Source organism: Oreochromis aureus, linkage group 8 (genome assembly GCF_013358895.1).
Source record: "Oreochromis aureus strain Israel breed Guangdong linkage group 8, ZZ_aureus, whole genome shotgun sequence".
NCBI classification, from domain to species: Eukaryota; Metazoa; Chordata; class Actinopteri; order Cichliformes; family Cichlidae; genus Oreochromis; species Oreochromis aureus.
This window is the reverse complement of record NC_052949.1, coordinates 26525365-26541256: the sequence shown is the minus strand read 5'-3', so window position 1 is coordinate 26541256 and position 15892 is coordinate 26525365.

Sequence of the window (15892 nt, the reverse complement as noted above, 5' to 3'; positions counted from 1 at the left end):
CAAAAATAATTCAAAAAAGTACGTGTGGACGTAGCCTTAAACAGAAAAGGATATATTTTCAGTGCCATAAATGGCCATCTAGTTTCAGCCCAGAATACAGTGCCCACACACAGCATCAGGGAATGGTCAAGACCAAACTGTCTGTAAAACCAAATAAAGTTATTCAGGGAATTCTTTCTAAATCCAGCTTTAAAAGCATATCTCAAACAATAGCTTAAGACACAGATCTGTGATTTAGCAGAAAGCTTAATAAATCTCCCCAGTGTTATTTCAGGTTAAAAAATAAATTAAACAACATGTCTATGGCGTTCCCAACAGTTCAACAAGGCAGCATATTTACTCACTCCCTCTGTGGGTAGATTTGGTTTTTATATAATGCTTTCAATAAAAATAAACAGTTCACAGAATGATCAGTGGATTATCCAGACTAACAGGATTTGCAAGGAAATGCTTTTGGATGATTTTTTTTTTCAACATAATTCTTAAATGCTGCAGGGACTGCTAAGTAAGATTCACTTCAATTTCACCACGGTAGATGAGAGAAAATGAAAAAAGGTCTAGTTGCAGCAATTAATCTATTTCACACATCATAAATGCCTTCCAAAATACAGATTAAAGCATATTTCAAAGACTTTTTTTTTTAAATTTACAGTGCATACAGTAAGTGATCTATCGTGTTTTATCTTTCTTTGGTGGCACAGGAAAATATAGCATCAGCTGACAACACAAGCACAACAATTTTATTGGCAGTAAACATACTGAAACAATCACCTCAATAGCCTCTATGCCTAATTGCAGATCTCCTTATACAGTACTTCAGGGCCTCTGTGACTTAATGTGCTGACAGTGTGTTTTTACTGCTATGGAGAAAGGCAGCGTGTTGACTGCCACATGCCTCCTGCTGCTTTAGCATCAATGGCAGTCTTGTGTCTGTCTAAAACATGAAAGCACTCTTGAGTATCCTCCTATTCCATCCTGTGGGGAAATAAAAAAAAAAGAGAGAATGCTGCAGAAGTAGAATCTGTGTGGGAGTGAAGGTTTTATTGGTTTTACTGTATATGCCAGGGAAGGAGATGGTTAACTCAAACAATGAATCGATGTCCTGACTGATCCCCTGATCTTTCTCTAAGACTTTTACTTACATGATTTTGATTTTGGAGAATTCATTCACCTTCATGCGGTTACCTCCAAGATCTGTGAGCATCTTTAAAGCGAGAGGTGCTCACATTTACGCTTGAAAGCAACAATAATAAATACACATTATTATGTGTCGGCCTCAGAAAACTGTGCTGTCATCTTCAGCTTTTACAATGACATCATGTCTCGTCATTGCCTTAACACAATTCCTTCATGGAATAAATCTGTCTGTTTTAAAAATGCAAACATTTTCATAAAGTCCAAAATATTTTTCTCATTCAAATATTCACAGTCAGTATTTGCAGTTTTTCATATTACGGCATCTTAACTGAAGAAAGAATGGATGACCCCTAATTACTGATTACTTCTCCGAGAAAGTAATCCTGGTACATTACTGATGACCTATTTTCAAAAGTAATTAGTTACTTTATTACTTAGTTACTTCTTTAAAGCATGATGCACAACCTGAATACGTAATAAAGCAATAGACCTTTCAGCCCAATTCTATTTTTTCTGCATAATCCATCATATAAAAAATTGAAAAAGTCTCTTTTTAAAACTTGTTTTATTGGTTTTAATCTTTTAATTTTATGCATATTGTATCAAGCAAAAATTAAATTATATCCAACATTCTCTGACTGGAAGAAATGTGTTTAACATTTAAACCTATTTTCTGCATATTCCAGCATATAAAATAAAATAAGTTTTTGTGTTTACACTCACTCTTTCTAATAGATGCAGGTAAAAAACTGCAAAAAAATAAATAAAATAAAAGATTCAGCGGCACATAAGTATCAGTCCTGTCGCTCTTAAATCTATTGTCACCTGTTTAGCAGGAGTGGGGCCGGTGGAGGTTTGCTTGGCAGCGTGCTCGGTGCTTGCTCAGATTTGAAGTTTACTTTTTCGCTGTACAAAGAATTTTTCTTCCCACGCTAATGTTTTTGTCACTTTTTACAGAACTTAAAGTAATGTAAGTACTTCCAAGGTTTAAATGCTGCATGGCCGTACTCTCTCCTGTGCTCCATATTTGATCTGCACACGTCTGTTGCTGCCATGGATATCGCACGAGCTTACGTCTGTCATGAGACGCTCTCACAAACAAAATCATGGTTTAGTAGTAGTAGCAGCTTACAGGAAAGTAACAGCAATCTAATTACTTTTTTGCAATAGTAATCCCTTACTTTAGTCATTACTTCAAAAAAAGTAATCAGATTAACACATTACTGCTTATCTCTGATTGATCTTTCTAATTGTTATATATTATGATAACACCTCCTGTGTGCGCCTGTCCTAGGAGCAGGGCCGAGGGCAAACCCAGGACACAGAGATTACATCTCGCAGCTGACCTGGGAACACCTCAGTGCTCCACCAGATGAGTCAGAAGATTTTTGGATTGTCAGAGATTAGATTTTGATCCCTGCAATTTTCTAACATGGGTGTTAAAATCCTCCCCCCCCCCTTCAAATCTTTATCTTAAATGTCTTAAATTGTTCATTAAGTGCTGACCTCCATATCTGATGAAATCCTCAGCCTCTCTGGGATACTCCTTATTTACCCAGTCATGTTACTGAGCTGTGGCCAATCAGCCTGATTTGCATCAAATTTAAAATTAATGTTATTAACAAGCTGAAAATTCTCAGACATCTCACATCTGAAAACAATTGAGAGAAGTCTGTTGAATTTCTTCTGAGAACCACAGTAAACCTCTTCCATGCACAGGAGAGAATTTCATCTACTGATATTTTGTTGAAAAAGCTAACTGCATTACTTCTGTCTCTTCTTTCTTTTTAAAATTGCAGCAATTTCTGTCAGATACACATATTTTTCAGCCATGTCTGCAAACTGAATGGGATTGAACAGCTTTAAAAGTTTGTGGAGAAGAACAGAAATACTCAGCCATGTCTGACTCATAACTCAGACACAGACATGATGAAAATGGTCTTAAAGCAAGTGTGACGTAAATGTTTCATTTGCCCTACCTTGAATAAATCTATTTAACTTTAACTCCAGGAGTACAGTCATGGCTGCTACAGCAGTTGTGTGGTGTTTGTGACGGAAGGACCCAAAATGCAGGAAAAGGCTGTGATGCGAGTGAGCGTTTTGTTTTCAGTAGTGCCAACGTGGCAAAAAGAGGAAATAATGAACAGGGAGCTATCAAAACCTAGACTGGGAAAACTAACCTCATGCAAACAGGAACTGAAAAACAAAAAGCTACACACCGGGATGAGGAGACAAAAGGCATGGGAAGAAAGGCTGTGACATGCAGGGGTGACACGGAGAATGTTAGGAAGAGAGACGCAGAGAAACACCAAGAAATGCAGACAGACACACTAATATGCAGAGAGGCAAATGAGGAAACAGGAGTGAGACACAGCTGAACCTAATACGCAAGATGAGACAAGAGACGCAGACCTTCAACGTAAAACCAGAAACCCACATACTGAACTTACCGGCACATACTCAGGGACACGAGTACAGAGGACACGGACAGGGATATTTAGACACTAATCAAAGGAGGCACAGGAAGAAAACCTAGGAACTAGAAACCCTGAGAACAAAACCTAAACACTAATAAAGATAACCTTGAAGAAATCAAACATCAAATCAGAACAAAACTCAAAATGCTGGGTCAACGACTCACCACCATGACAAGTACATCCAAAAGAATCATAACATTTGTTATGATTTGTTTTCTTCAGTAGATTAACAATCCGGTGATAGTTGTCTATCTATCAGTTTTGTTCTAAATATAAAGTGCTATTAGCTAATTTAAGTACTATTTTTTAAACATGTATGCATACATGTAATTCACTTTTAAAGACCGATGTATTCTTCTGTCTTTTCTTTCACCTGCTTTCAGCTCAGCTCATTCAGCAACGAGCCGTCACTAACAGCTGCTTCCATGCTTCAGTTGCTGCAGATTGAAGTACACAACACATGCTATGACAATACAACAAAAGCCTCATGGAAGCATTCAAAACAATCTTTTCTTTCTGTTACTTTCTGATTGTTCGCATTATCACTATCAAGCACTCAGTAACACATTAGTTGATTAACACCAACTGCTAAGACGTAGATATTCATCAGCCGCACTCTAATGTCCTTCCGGGCTGATTGAATCTCGTTGAATTTCCACCCAAAACAATCACACAATGAAACCAAGTGCTCCGCTTTCAAACAGAAATACCACTATTTGCAATTCCAGTGGCGCAGAGGCATTCATTATTTTCATCAACTTCATCCTCCCCAAAGGGGATATGCAGCAGGCAGGGTTTAATTGAATTAGCCGTGTTCCACCCGGCAGTAAGATTGATACAGGGGTCCCCATGTTACTCGGTCATAGATCTGAAGCAGGTGCCAGGGTCTAAGTGAACTATAACTAAAAGCTTATTGACCCTCTGTAGTTGCCATATTGGCTAATATCTCGTGTGCTGCATGATAGTGACTAAATGGAGCTTGTGGACAACAGCAGTGGGGAACAAATAAAGGAGAATCTGGAACAATGCAATACTGAGAAAAACATTGGTATTCCTTCTAGTACAATATCTCACAATAGATATAGCAACACAAACAGCTCGTAATGAGTTACAGAGTCAGTTTACCCATTTTAAATAATAACAAGTGATAGCAGTTACAATAGGGCTGACATTTTTATTGACTCTGAAATCAGTAATGCTTGTGCTTGTTAAATTAAAACATCTTGAATCTTTTAATGAATATATAGTAAAAGTTTTTGCTCTGAAAATTCACAAGTAAATGGACAAAATGCATTTTTCAAAGCACCTACACTTTCAAGACTTGCAAGTGTACTATAATAAATAATAATAATAATAGAATAAATAATAAACAGAGAAATGAAAGCATCCTGCTGGCTTCATCAGTTAATTCAAATGTCAGCATTCTATGAGTCAGACATTGGCCAGTTTTACATTAATAATGCTCAAGGCTTCAATCAAACATAGTAGGAGTGCCCTAAAGTAGCTTTGGTATTATGAGCTACATGCAAGATTTCAGTAGCTCAAGTGACATATAATATAATGCACGAGATCTGGTCAAAAATAGCAGATATCTCATATTACAGGTGCTTTATTGTTTTCCAAGGGATTTAACATTCTCTGAAATGATGTTTAGTACACTGAAAACTCAAAATGCAAGAGATACATGCAATTTTTATTCTTGTGCAAGCCTGCACGTAAACATAATACCATGCAGCTAGACAGCCGTTGTATTAAAATCAATACAGAAATATTATTCAGTCCAACGTGGAAAGATTGCTTTTGCAGAAAGGACTGCATGGTGGGGCTGGTGGACGCCAGTGAAGTTGCAAAGATTAGCACAAGTTGTCCTTGTTTGCTTTGTTTTCACTTGCTGATTAGTTGACTGTTTTTTTGCTTTTTACATTTTATTTTTGCTTTCATTGGCTGATTAGGTTCACTTTCTCAGCATTAAACCTGGACAAAAACAATGCATTTAAATGGGATAGCAATTTTGTATTTTACAGGCCCATATGTGAGAGGTTTTATGAGACTCATCTCAGTGTTAGACAGTATAAAAAATGGACCCAACTTCCGTGTTGGAAGCAAATGCAGACGTGCCTGAAAATCCTTCTATGTGAAGGCCACCTGATAGCTGTGGTTACATAAGGTCCTATAGCTTGAAAACAGCTTTGTATCATAGCCTCTGTAAACACTGTTTAAATTTACGATCAGAATCTAGAGTGACTGAAGATCTGCCCTTACCTCCTGTCATCTCTTTGTCTAGTAAAGACACAAAATCCAAATAAAGCCTTTTAAAAATGTTTTCCATAAAACATTAAAAAGTTAGATTGCAACTTTTGACATTGGTTTTCAATGTTGTTATCATTTAGACTCAATTCAATTAGACTTCAATTAGGCTGTTTTCTTCTGCATGACCCTTTAATAAAAAAATAGATAAGGCTGTAGGGAATCAACATATTAATTAGCTACAAGTGATAAACTCTAATCCACCTTTGGGGATTTTTGTAATTTCAAGCTATAAAAGTGATCTGTTCAGATAGGACACTGACACCTTCCTAACACCTGGTTAGGAAGAAGCAAAGGGACTTCATTACGCATCATTTACTTACAAAAATGGGAGAAGACACTGAACAAAACAGGCAAGTCTAGAAAAGCCAACAAATAGAGAAACAGAGTGGGAAAAGGTATGCACCTGCTCAAGAACAGGTAAGACAAACAGATGGAAAAGCAAAACGCATTGACAGCTTACAAAGTACACACATAAATAATAAGGAAGTTATGAAAAAATGATTGCAAATGTGATGGAACTGTCTTTTGTGTCACTTAGTTATACACATATAGGATAGCATCACAAGTGTGTTTTATGCTTTATCACATGTACACAGTTAGGCGTTCGTGAGTAGGTCAGAGATGTTCAGGCACTGTGTGTGTGGGGGGGTTTAGATAGATAGTGGGGGCCCTTCTGCTCGTCTCTGGGAGAAGGGAGGAGATGACTAAGTGAAAAACAGTCATAACTGTCTTTGGGGGAGGGTTCAAGGATGAAGGTACAGACCTTCGTGCGGAATATTCTTTGTCTCTGTGTTTCATCAGTTCGTGTATAAGACATGAGCGAGCGGTGGACATCGTTAGAGACCATTTTGGTGTCGGACCAGAGTGTTCTCTCCACTGCAGTGTTTATAATAAAATCCATTTCAGAAGATGCTCAGCAAGTTGTTGCAGTTTATTTGAAATTTTCCACGACACTAACGATACAGGTGGGACAGGCGATCGCAACAAACCAATCACATCAACACTGGAATTACAATCTATTAAAATACACAGAAATTAATAAATAAAATAAAACAAGAAATGACTAAACAGAGAAGTAATGAGCAGCACACATGACCAAGGAAACACAAGGCATGCTGGGGAAGGGTAGGTGATAAAAACCGTAGAAGAAAACATGAAAAACTAACACAGATTACTCCAAAAGTATCCAAACCTCATAACTATAACAAAGACAGTGGATAAATAGAAAGATGCACTCGTTGTGTCAGAGCTTAGTGAATCTGGGGGTTTTGCCAATCTGGAATGACATCTAAAAGTGGAACAGGCTATCAGATTGTGAGCCATGCTAACAGTTTAGTGTTTTCGGGCTTTAGGGATTCCCTCTTAGTGTTTTTTAGGGAACTGGGTTTTCTTTAGGGTGATTTGGTTGAGCGGACTGCCTAAACTAAAACTATTCTTGCTGACTCTCATTACTTATATCGTCCATCAGCTATTAGCTGTCATGCCAAAAATGTGTGCATGCTAAGTGAACAACTAAAGCTGTGGAGCTCTAATTATCTGTGACACAATCATTTATTACGCTGTCTGTCATTTTGACTCAGAACAACTTCACTGTTATTTTAATCAAGCAGCTGTTCTGATCTTGTAAGAGATCCGCCTGCCAACACATTTATATTCTCCCCTGTCATATGTCCACTCTTTGGTGGTGCAGATGTATATTACAGATAAGATTGGGGTCTCAGAGGCATAATCCCTATCTTTTCCTTCTGGCTTTGGCTTTACTCGTCTGTAGCAGCACGCCTTTGATTTCTCCTCCCAGTCCTATGACCATCCTTGTTTTCCTGTTACAGTTCTATCTGCTGTGTAATTGGTGCTTGTGCCCCACCACCTGAGACTCCCTTTAACCTTCCAAAAAACAAGAGAAGAGTGAAAGGAAGGGGATGAGATTCTTTTTCCAGAAAATCAGCTTGTTGAAAAGTAGGCCACAGAGCCGGCTGGCACCTGTGTAAGTGGATGGAATTCAATGCAACAGTTTAATACATAACTTAGAGTATATTTTAAATCCTAGTAAATTCATTTGACTCAGATTTAGTAACTTCTTGGGTTTTTTTGTAGCCATAGCATTTGGAGCCATAATTCTACATTTTAGATATTATATTTAATATGTGCAAGAACAATGCAATCAGTGTGCCCTATTCATAATGGTAACTTGAATTACAAATTATCTTCTAAAACGGAGAAATTGTCTTTTGATAAAGAAAAAAAATTAATTCTAATTTCTATTTTAGTGCCGTAAACAAATAAGTTGGCATGTTTACTGCTGTGTTGCATCACATCTTTTTTAAGCTACACTGTTAGCATGCAAACTGAGAGCGCTGGTTATCAAAGCAAATTAGAGGATTACAGTGTACGCTGGAGACTGGGGTCTATTTTGTCTGAATTTCTTTCCTTTTTTTGTGTTTGTGCAAACGTCAAGGAGGCCAGATTAGTACTGTGAGTCTACAATGAATCATGAGGTCTTAATATTTAATGAATGTGTTTTTACACTGACTTGCTGTATTAACCCTTGGATGCACAACCTACCAATACCTACACTCTTCCACGGGTGGGGTCAAAAATGACCCCAAATAGAAACAATGCATTTTGCTATAAACTCGGTTGTTATTCTTCAAAATCTTTAAAACGAAGAGTTGTAACATTCTCATATTTGAGTTATTCCTCCTAAAACATGTTTGTGACATGAGGCCCTTTGCATTTTTATTTATTTTTTCATTAATTTTAAGAAATTGCAGTTTTTGTATCACTTGTATCACTTTTGTATGCTTGCTCTGCATATACTGCAGAAGCTGGGTCTTCCCTCTGAAAGGCACAAGTTGTTCACCCACTGTAACACAATCACTGAGGATGAATTTCTGCCTGCAGTTGACCAGGAACAGGTCCCATATGTAGCAGAAAGCTGCCACGTGGTTTGTTTTCAGTCGGTAGGCTCTGGTCCTGTCATCAAAGTGCAAGAAACGGCAAATATCTTTAAGTCTTTGAATTGACATAGTGGCCTTGTACAATGGGTTATGCAGAGGACTCCCAAAAAACACACCGACTTGTACATCCCAGTTCTTCTCACTTCCTGCAAAAATGGTCAATCAAATGAAGGCTAGGAGCTTATGTTTGATTACATTTTTCCACTCTTTTCCCCTGTCTGTGCCTACTCTTCGTGCCTCCATGTTTGTGTATGACAGCACCTCTTCTATTATATTATCAGACATGAACATCTTCCATGCATCTATTGGGGAGACAGTACTAAACCCAGGTGCAAGCCCTGAGCGACTAATTCAGAATATTGTGGCTAGAGCAGTAAGAGGGGCTCATTCTGTTAGACTCAATATCCCTTTCCTCTACAGAGGACTCCTCTGTATCTGACTGGCCTTGTTCAGTGGGGGGGACAATAGTCTGGGTCCTCTATATCTGAGATGTCAGATTCAGAGTCAATACCTCCGATGGGCTCTTCATCCAATCCGTCCTGGATCGTTTGTAGGGCAAGGTCCACAGGGATCCTAGCTGGCCTCATAGCAGCCATGTTACTTTAAATATTTAAAAAAAAACATCAGAGAGGACAATGTTTGAAATGCACAGGAAACTATAAACAGGGCTGCACATAAATGGTCCGCAGGTGCGCATTCGCTGTCAAAATAAAAGACGCGTACCTGATAAGAAGTTGGAACGCTCGTTTGCGAACATTAGATGTTCTGGAGGAGGACAGACATTTGTTAGGAACTCTTAAAGATGTCGAAGAAGCAAGCTCCGTAAGCAATTACTTTGGTGTTCCTCCACCGCAAAAGAAGTGCGTATTCTCTGAATTTCCGGGAATACTTTTATTTTGACAGCGAATGCACACCTGCGGACCACTTATGTGCAGCCCTGACTATAAATCATGTATGTTACTGTGTAAAAATTAATTCTTGATCCATCAGAAGTGTAAGTGGGTCAGTCAGAGTTGCTAAGAATGAAAGTTTCATAGAAGATTCCATAGGAACTGCTTGGGGTCATTTTTGACCCACGTGTGGAAGAGTGGGGTAGTGATACAAAAACTGCATTTTTTTTAAATGAATGTAAAAATAAATAAAAATGCAAATGGCCTCATGTTACAAACGTATTTTATGAGGAATACCTGGAATATGAATATATTACAACTTTGCATTTTAAAGATTTTGAAGAAAAACAACCCGTGGGGTCATTTTTGACCCCACGTGTGCATCTAAGGGTTAAGCAAGACCCACCCTGAAAAAGATGTCATCTGGAAGCCAGGATATGGTGTATACATAGTCATGGTGAGAAGAAAGTATGCCCTCATTAAAATCCAAGATTTGATGTATTAGGACATAAAAATGTGGTCCAGAGTTTTAAATGTAGTTAAAAACATTTCCAGATGAAATGCAAAACATGGCAAATGATGGTTGTTGGGGGGTTTTTTTCTTAACAAAATTAAGCAAAAGTTCCAAAGCAGCTTGTGACAAACACAGTTAGGAAACACTACTGCTCGCATAGGAAAGTAGCAGCAAGGTGCTGATAATCAATTTAACGTTTACTTGAATATATGATCATGAGCAAGTGTGACCAACTCTATGAAAACAGAAATGTTGCAGTTTGCAGGTCAGAAAATTGATGCCAAGGATGTCTTAGAGAAGCAACGCTGCCCATCCCTCCAAAGGTTATAAGGCCAATTCCAAATAATCTGAATCTGGGGTGAATTCGCTTGATGTCCCAAGGTCAGCGAAATGCACAGAGAAATTGCAAACTAACAAAAGAGCCACATCTCAGACTCCACAGGGCTCTGTAGCGATGTTAAAAGTTCAAGTTTATGACTGTACAGTTGGAAAAAGGCTGAACAGGCATCATTTATGTTTGCAAAGTTGCATCTAAACAAACCACAAGACTTCTGGAACAATATCCTTTGGACAGAGGAGACCAAAGTAAAGGCATAATGCACAGCGCCATGTATGGTGAAAACCATAACTGGCAAATCAGCACAACCAACGGTTAAGCATGGTGGAAGAAGGCTGATGATTTGGGCTTGTTTTGCAGCCACAGAACCCGAGCACTTTGCAGTCATTAGAACCATGAATCCCTCGGTGTGCAAAATATTCTAAAGTCCAGACCTCAATGTGACTGAAATGCTGCGGTGACACCTTCAGAAAGCTGTCCATGACTGCTCACAAACCCCAATAAACTGAAGGAACACTGCATAAAAGAGGGAATTAAAGTTCCTCCACAACAGTAAGAAAGACTGATGAAATCATACTAAAGATGATTACTTTATTTGAAGTAGCTAAAAGTGGTCTTCCAAGCTCTGGGCTCATGGAGTGTACTGTTTTTCCACATTCTGGGTTATGGATACATTCCCCTTTAGTGTGGATACAGTATCCATGATTTCCAGTGAGGTTTTCACTTTTAATAGTTTTATTTTTTCCAAGATAATTCACTTCAAAGCCTCAAACAGTCTTTTGTTGCCCCATTCAAAACGAGCATTTGCCAATAAAAGTTTTCTGTTTTGACATTTGATAAGTTGTCTTTGTACTGTTTTCAATTAAATAAGATACTTGAGTCATTACATTCTGGAGATTTAGTCTCATTATCTTGCCATCATAGACATATTTTCCGGGACAAAGTTACAAATTGTGCCCCCTGGGAGTTAGTTTGCCTCAAAGGAACATTATAAGTTTTCCAAAGCCAATAAACCCATCAAATGGGAGCTGATTTCTGCACTCATTCCCTACTCCCCCTGACAGCCTGAAGGAACAGTGAATACAGCATGTTTAGGATTGATTAATGATATGTGTTGAAGTCGAGGAGTGTAAGCTGAGGCAAAAGGAGTAATGACTCGAACAATCCAAGCATCTCCATTAGCTGTGGAGGTAACGATTCAGTGATGCGCTTTAGACGTTATTGTCAGCAGTAAATCACATTTTAAGGAGGATGAGTTTCAACCTCAGGTGGGATTAGTTTATTAGGAAGTGAAAGTCTGACATTCAGCAATGACAAAGTGAAAGACCCCGTTGCAACGTGCAGACTCACGTTGACATTTATGGAGAACAAACATGCAGGCACACATATGCTCAGGCATACACGCACTGTCACATCCCAAGTCACCCACAAACAAGCCTTCAGTGGAAATGTACCTTCTCAACCTTGAAAATGATTGTCCATTGCACCAAATGAGAGACATTAGAGCTGTGAGTCATTTTAAGCATTCGTAATCAGCCACACTGAGCAGACATCATCAGCAGCAAGGGGGAAGAAAAATCATGGAATATATGAGATAACGAGGGTCTGGAGGTAAGAGGATGACCTCAGAGGCTGTGGTCAACCAGAGTGATTGGTGATGAGGTGATGAAGGTGGACTGAACGTGCTGAACCACGTCCTCTTCAGTGAGTTGGATGGAGGAGGGAGACTGCGACTGTGTGGGGATGTGTGCTACGTCCACAAACCAAATGAGGGCAGCGGGTTGATGGAAGATTCATCCATAGTGGTAAACACAGCAAGGTGACCTTTCTCAGCTTAGAGAAATATGTTCAATGTAAAAATGTACACAAAAATATGTTTCACAACCAACAAAATAAATGAGGCGATGTTTTATGGGAACAGGGACTGTTTCAATTTTTTTCTAGCATTTTTATTATTTTTCTCTCTATCCATGTTTGAGATTACACCTAATGAAAACCCAGTAATGTACAGTTCATGTGCTGACTCTTTGGGGAGCTATAATACAGTGTGTGGTTGCACTATTTTCCCTCACTGATTCATTTGTCCAATACCTGATCTAAATATAGTACTGAAATGGCACAGACTGCTGCTATCCATCCATGCTACATGACAGAGTTTTTATTTATATATTTATTTTTTATCAGCGCTTTCTATCCCACATAGGATAAGATAAATGAATACCCCAATAATAATACTCTCTGAGATAAATCTGAAAAAGAAGTGATCAATGCTAAATGACTCTGATAGATTATGTGTCTGTCATTAGTAAACCAAGAGTTTGGTGTGGATATATATTTTTTATAGTTTAAATGATCCCACATTTATGAAATCTTATAATCCTAGAAAGGGACACATTTTTTTACAATATATGATGTAAGTGTAAGAATAAATCAGTTGCAAATGACAAGGATGGGGCTTTATTGCTCTGAACTGAGCCTCCAGTGCTTCCTCGTATTAAATGCTCTGGTATAAATGTAGATGTTTAAGGATGCAGCCATAGTTAAGCAGGATTTATGCTTTGTCAGAACTGAATGTTGCATGGTCAGGTAGTGCCATAAATCCCCTCACAACTCACATTTTCTTGATTGAATGGGGAGGTCTGTGTTAACCATTTGCTGTAACATTGTACAAGTTAGTTTCATAGTTGTAGTCGGAGGACTGTACTCTTCTGGCTTCATTCATGTGTACAACCCAGTGTTTTCCTGAATAATTGTTTGCATCAGTTCATTTTGGGGGGTTTTGTTGTTTGTTTTTTTCAATTCAGCTGACACTGAGTACTGATCCAATACCTTTGTTAAATTGGGGAAGATATGGGGTTACCGTTACCAGAGCCAAAACGTGGAGAGCAACTTAGCTTAATGACAAATATCCATCTATCTGGTCTGGGACCAGAGGCAGGGGCAACAGTCTGGCAGACTCATGCAGACCTGCCTTTCCCACAAGAAAAGAAAACTCCCTCTTACACTCTGGGAATTGGTAAATGGACTGATTCTTATAGAGCACTTTTCTACTCTCCCAGAGTACTCAAAGCGCTGTATACAACACGCCACATTCACTTCTAAACACAAGTGCAAACTAATCTACATTCACACTCTAATGAACACATTGGAGGGTAACTTGGGGTTAGTATCTTGCCCAAGGATATTTGGCATGCAGACTGGGGAAGCCAAGGATTGAACCACCAACTTTCCAATCAGTAGCTGATCTGCTCTACCACCTGAGCCACAGCCATGTGTGTAAGGTAACGAGTCCTCTAATAGAGGTCTGTGAGGTGAGACTTCTGTACAGCATCTTAGCTGTTCCTAGGACTGCACTCTTCTGGGCAAAGACCTCTGATTTTGTGCCTGAGATCTGGTGGAACCAGTCTTCCAGTTTTAGGATTATAGCTCCTAATACTCCTATTACCACTGGTACCAATTGTGTCTCCCGTGGTGTCTAAGTGTGGCAGCCTGGTCTTAGAGTCCTTGTGTACTCTTCTGTCAACCAGGCGTGGGTACTTTGTCTGTCTCCACCAATCAACATCTTAAATTACTAAAATACATTCTATAGGGCTCATGAAATGCAATCTGCAGGTAGAGTGTATTAAGTGGCAATACAAAGCAATAAAGAAAAAATAGAATTGATTATATGAGAACTGCTACTTATTATTGATGGTAAAGTACAATGTTAAAGACCATTTTTACTGCAGGGGCCAGTTCTGACCATTGCTATAATAATACATTTACATAATGAAAATAACAGAGCAAGTATTAATGGTTTATAGTCAGGGTATAGCAGACTTCTGGACACATTGTTCATCAATTAGCTAACAGACTCATATAACGCTGCATAGTTTATATGACTGTAAAAAAAAGCCTTTACATTCATTTAGTAGATTGGGTTTTACACTTACTCATTTATCTGCATGCTGGGGATGATGTGCAGAACAGATTTCCACCATAAATATAAAGATGTCTGTTGCATTTGATATTTTGATTAAAAAAGCCCGACAGGCCTCCGCAGGCAGTGAAATATGCTTCCATGCAAGTAGAGGAATTTAACGATGGAGGCAGGTGAGTCACTTCCTCTCCATGTTTCCTACTTTTCACTCCCCCCAACACAGTCTCTCAATCTCTCTCTGTCTTTCTTGATTCATGTCTGTGATGAATGATTCTGAGCTGTAACTAACAGACAGACTGTGACAGATGCTGGCAGCCGATTCATCCCTCTACATAATTACTCTCTCACCACCAATAGAGGCCACACATGTAAAGCACATACAGGCACACACCCCTCACGTATACTCAGTCCTCATGCAGCAGTCAATAAGACCCTGTGTGCATACAGAATGCTAAAGCTTAAACAGTCTTGTTTAAATTTGAAAATGGTCCCAGGATGTTCAAAAATTATAGGATCGCCTAAAAGTCTCAAAAGGCCGTTATGTTTAGGGTAACAGTTGTCCACTTCATTTAAATTACGTGGGCCTGGGCCATAGGCTGGATATAAAAAGATGAATGAAGCCACCATGACATCATCCACTGGCTCATGGACTATTTTCTTAAGACCATATTTGGACAAGGGGAAATGGAGAGCATTCGCTAGCAGTGGCTAGGTCTCCACAGGCAGTGAAATAGCTAGCTTGGTTGCCAAGGTGCAGCAGTAATTCATGGTAGCATTAAATATTTTCCTAGCCAAAAAAGACTTGTATAGAACTATGTTAGTGTCTTTTAGTACAGCTGAACAAGACAAAATGGCACTCACCTGTCACCCCCATAAGCCATCCCTGTAAATATCCATAAATTTACTGCAAGTGTCAATTTTTTTTCTTATGTTGTGAATTTGCCCTCTCACTGTATCTCTTATTTCTTGTTTTTTATTTTATATTCCTAACTTTGTGTGAATCTGCAGACAGACAGTAGAAAAGATGGACATAGTTACCATGATATAGTCCACTGGTTTCTGAAGTCCCATTTTTAAGCCTTGAGACGTCTCCGTTTTACTCTGGATGGCATTACCTTGGTCTTCAGTAACACTGCGAGGAATCTTGCAGTTGTTTTTGACCAGGATATGTCCTTCAATGCACAGGTATGTAGGACTGCTTTTTTCCATGTGCAATATCTCTAAAATTAGAAACATCATGTCTCAGAGTGATGCTAAAAAACAAGTTTGTGCATTTATTACTTATAGGTATGACTACTGTAATTCATTATCACCAGGATGTCCTAAAAATGCCCTGAGAAGCCTTTGTTGG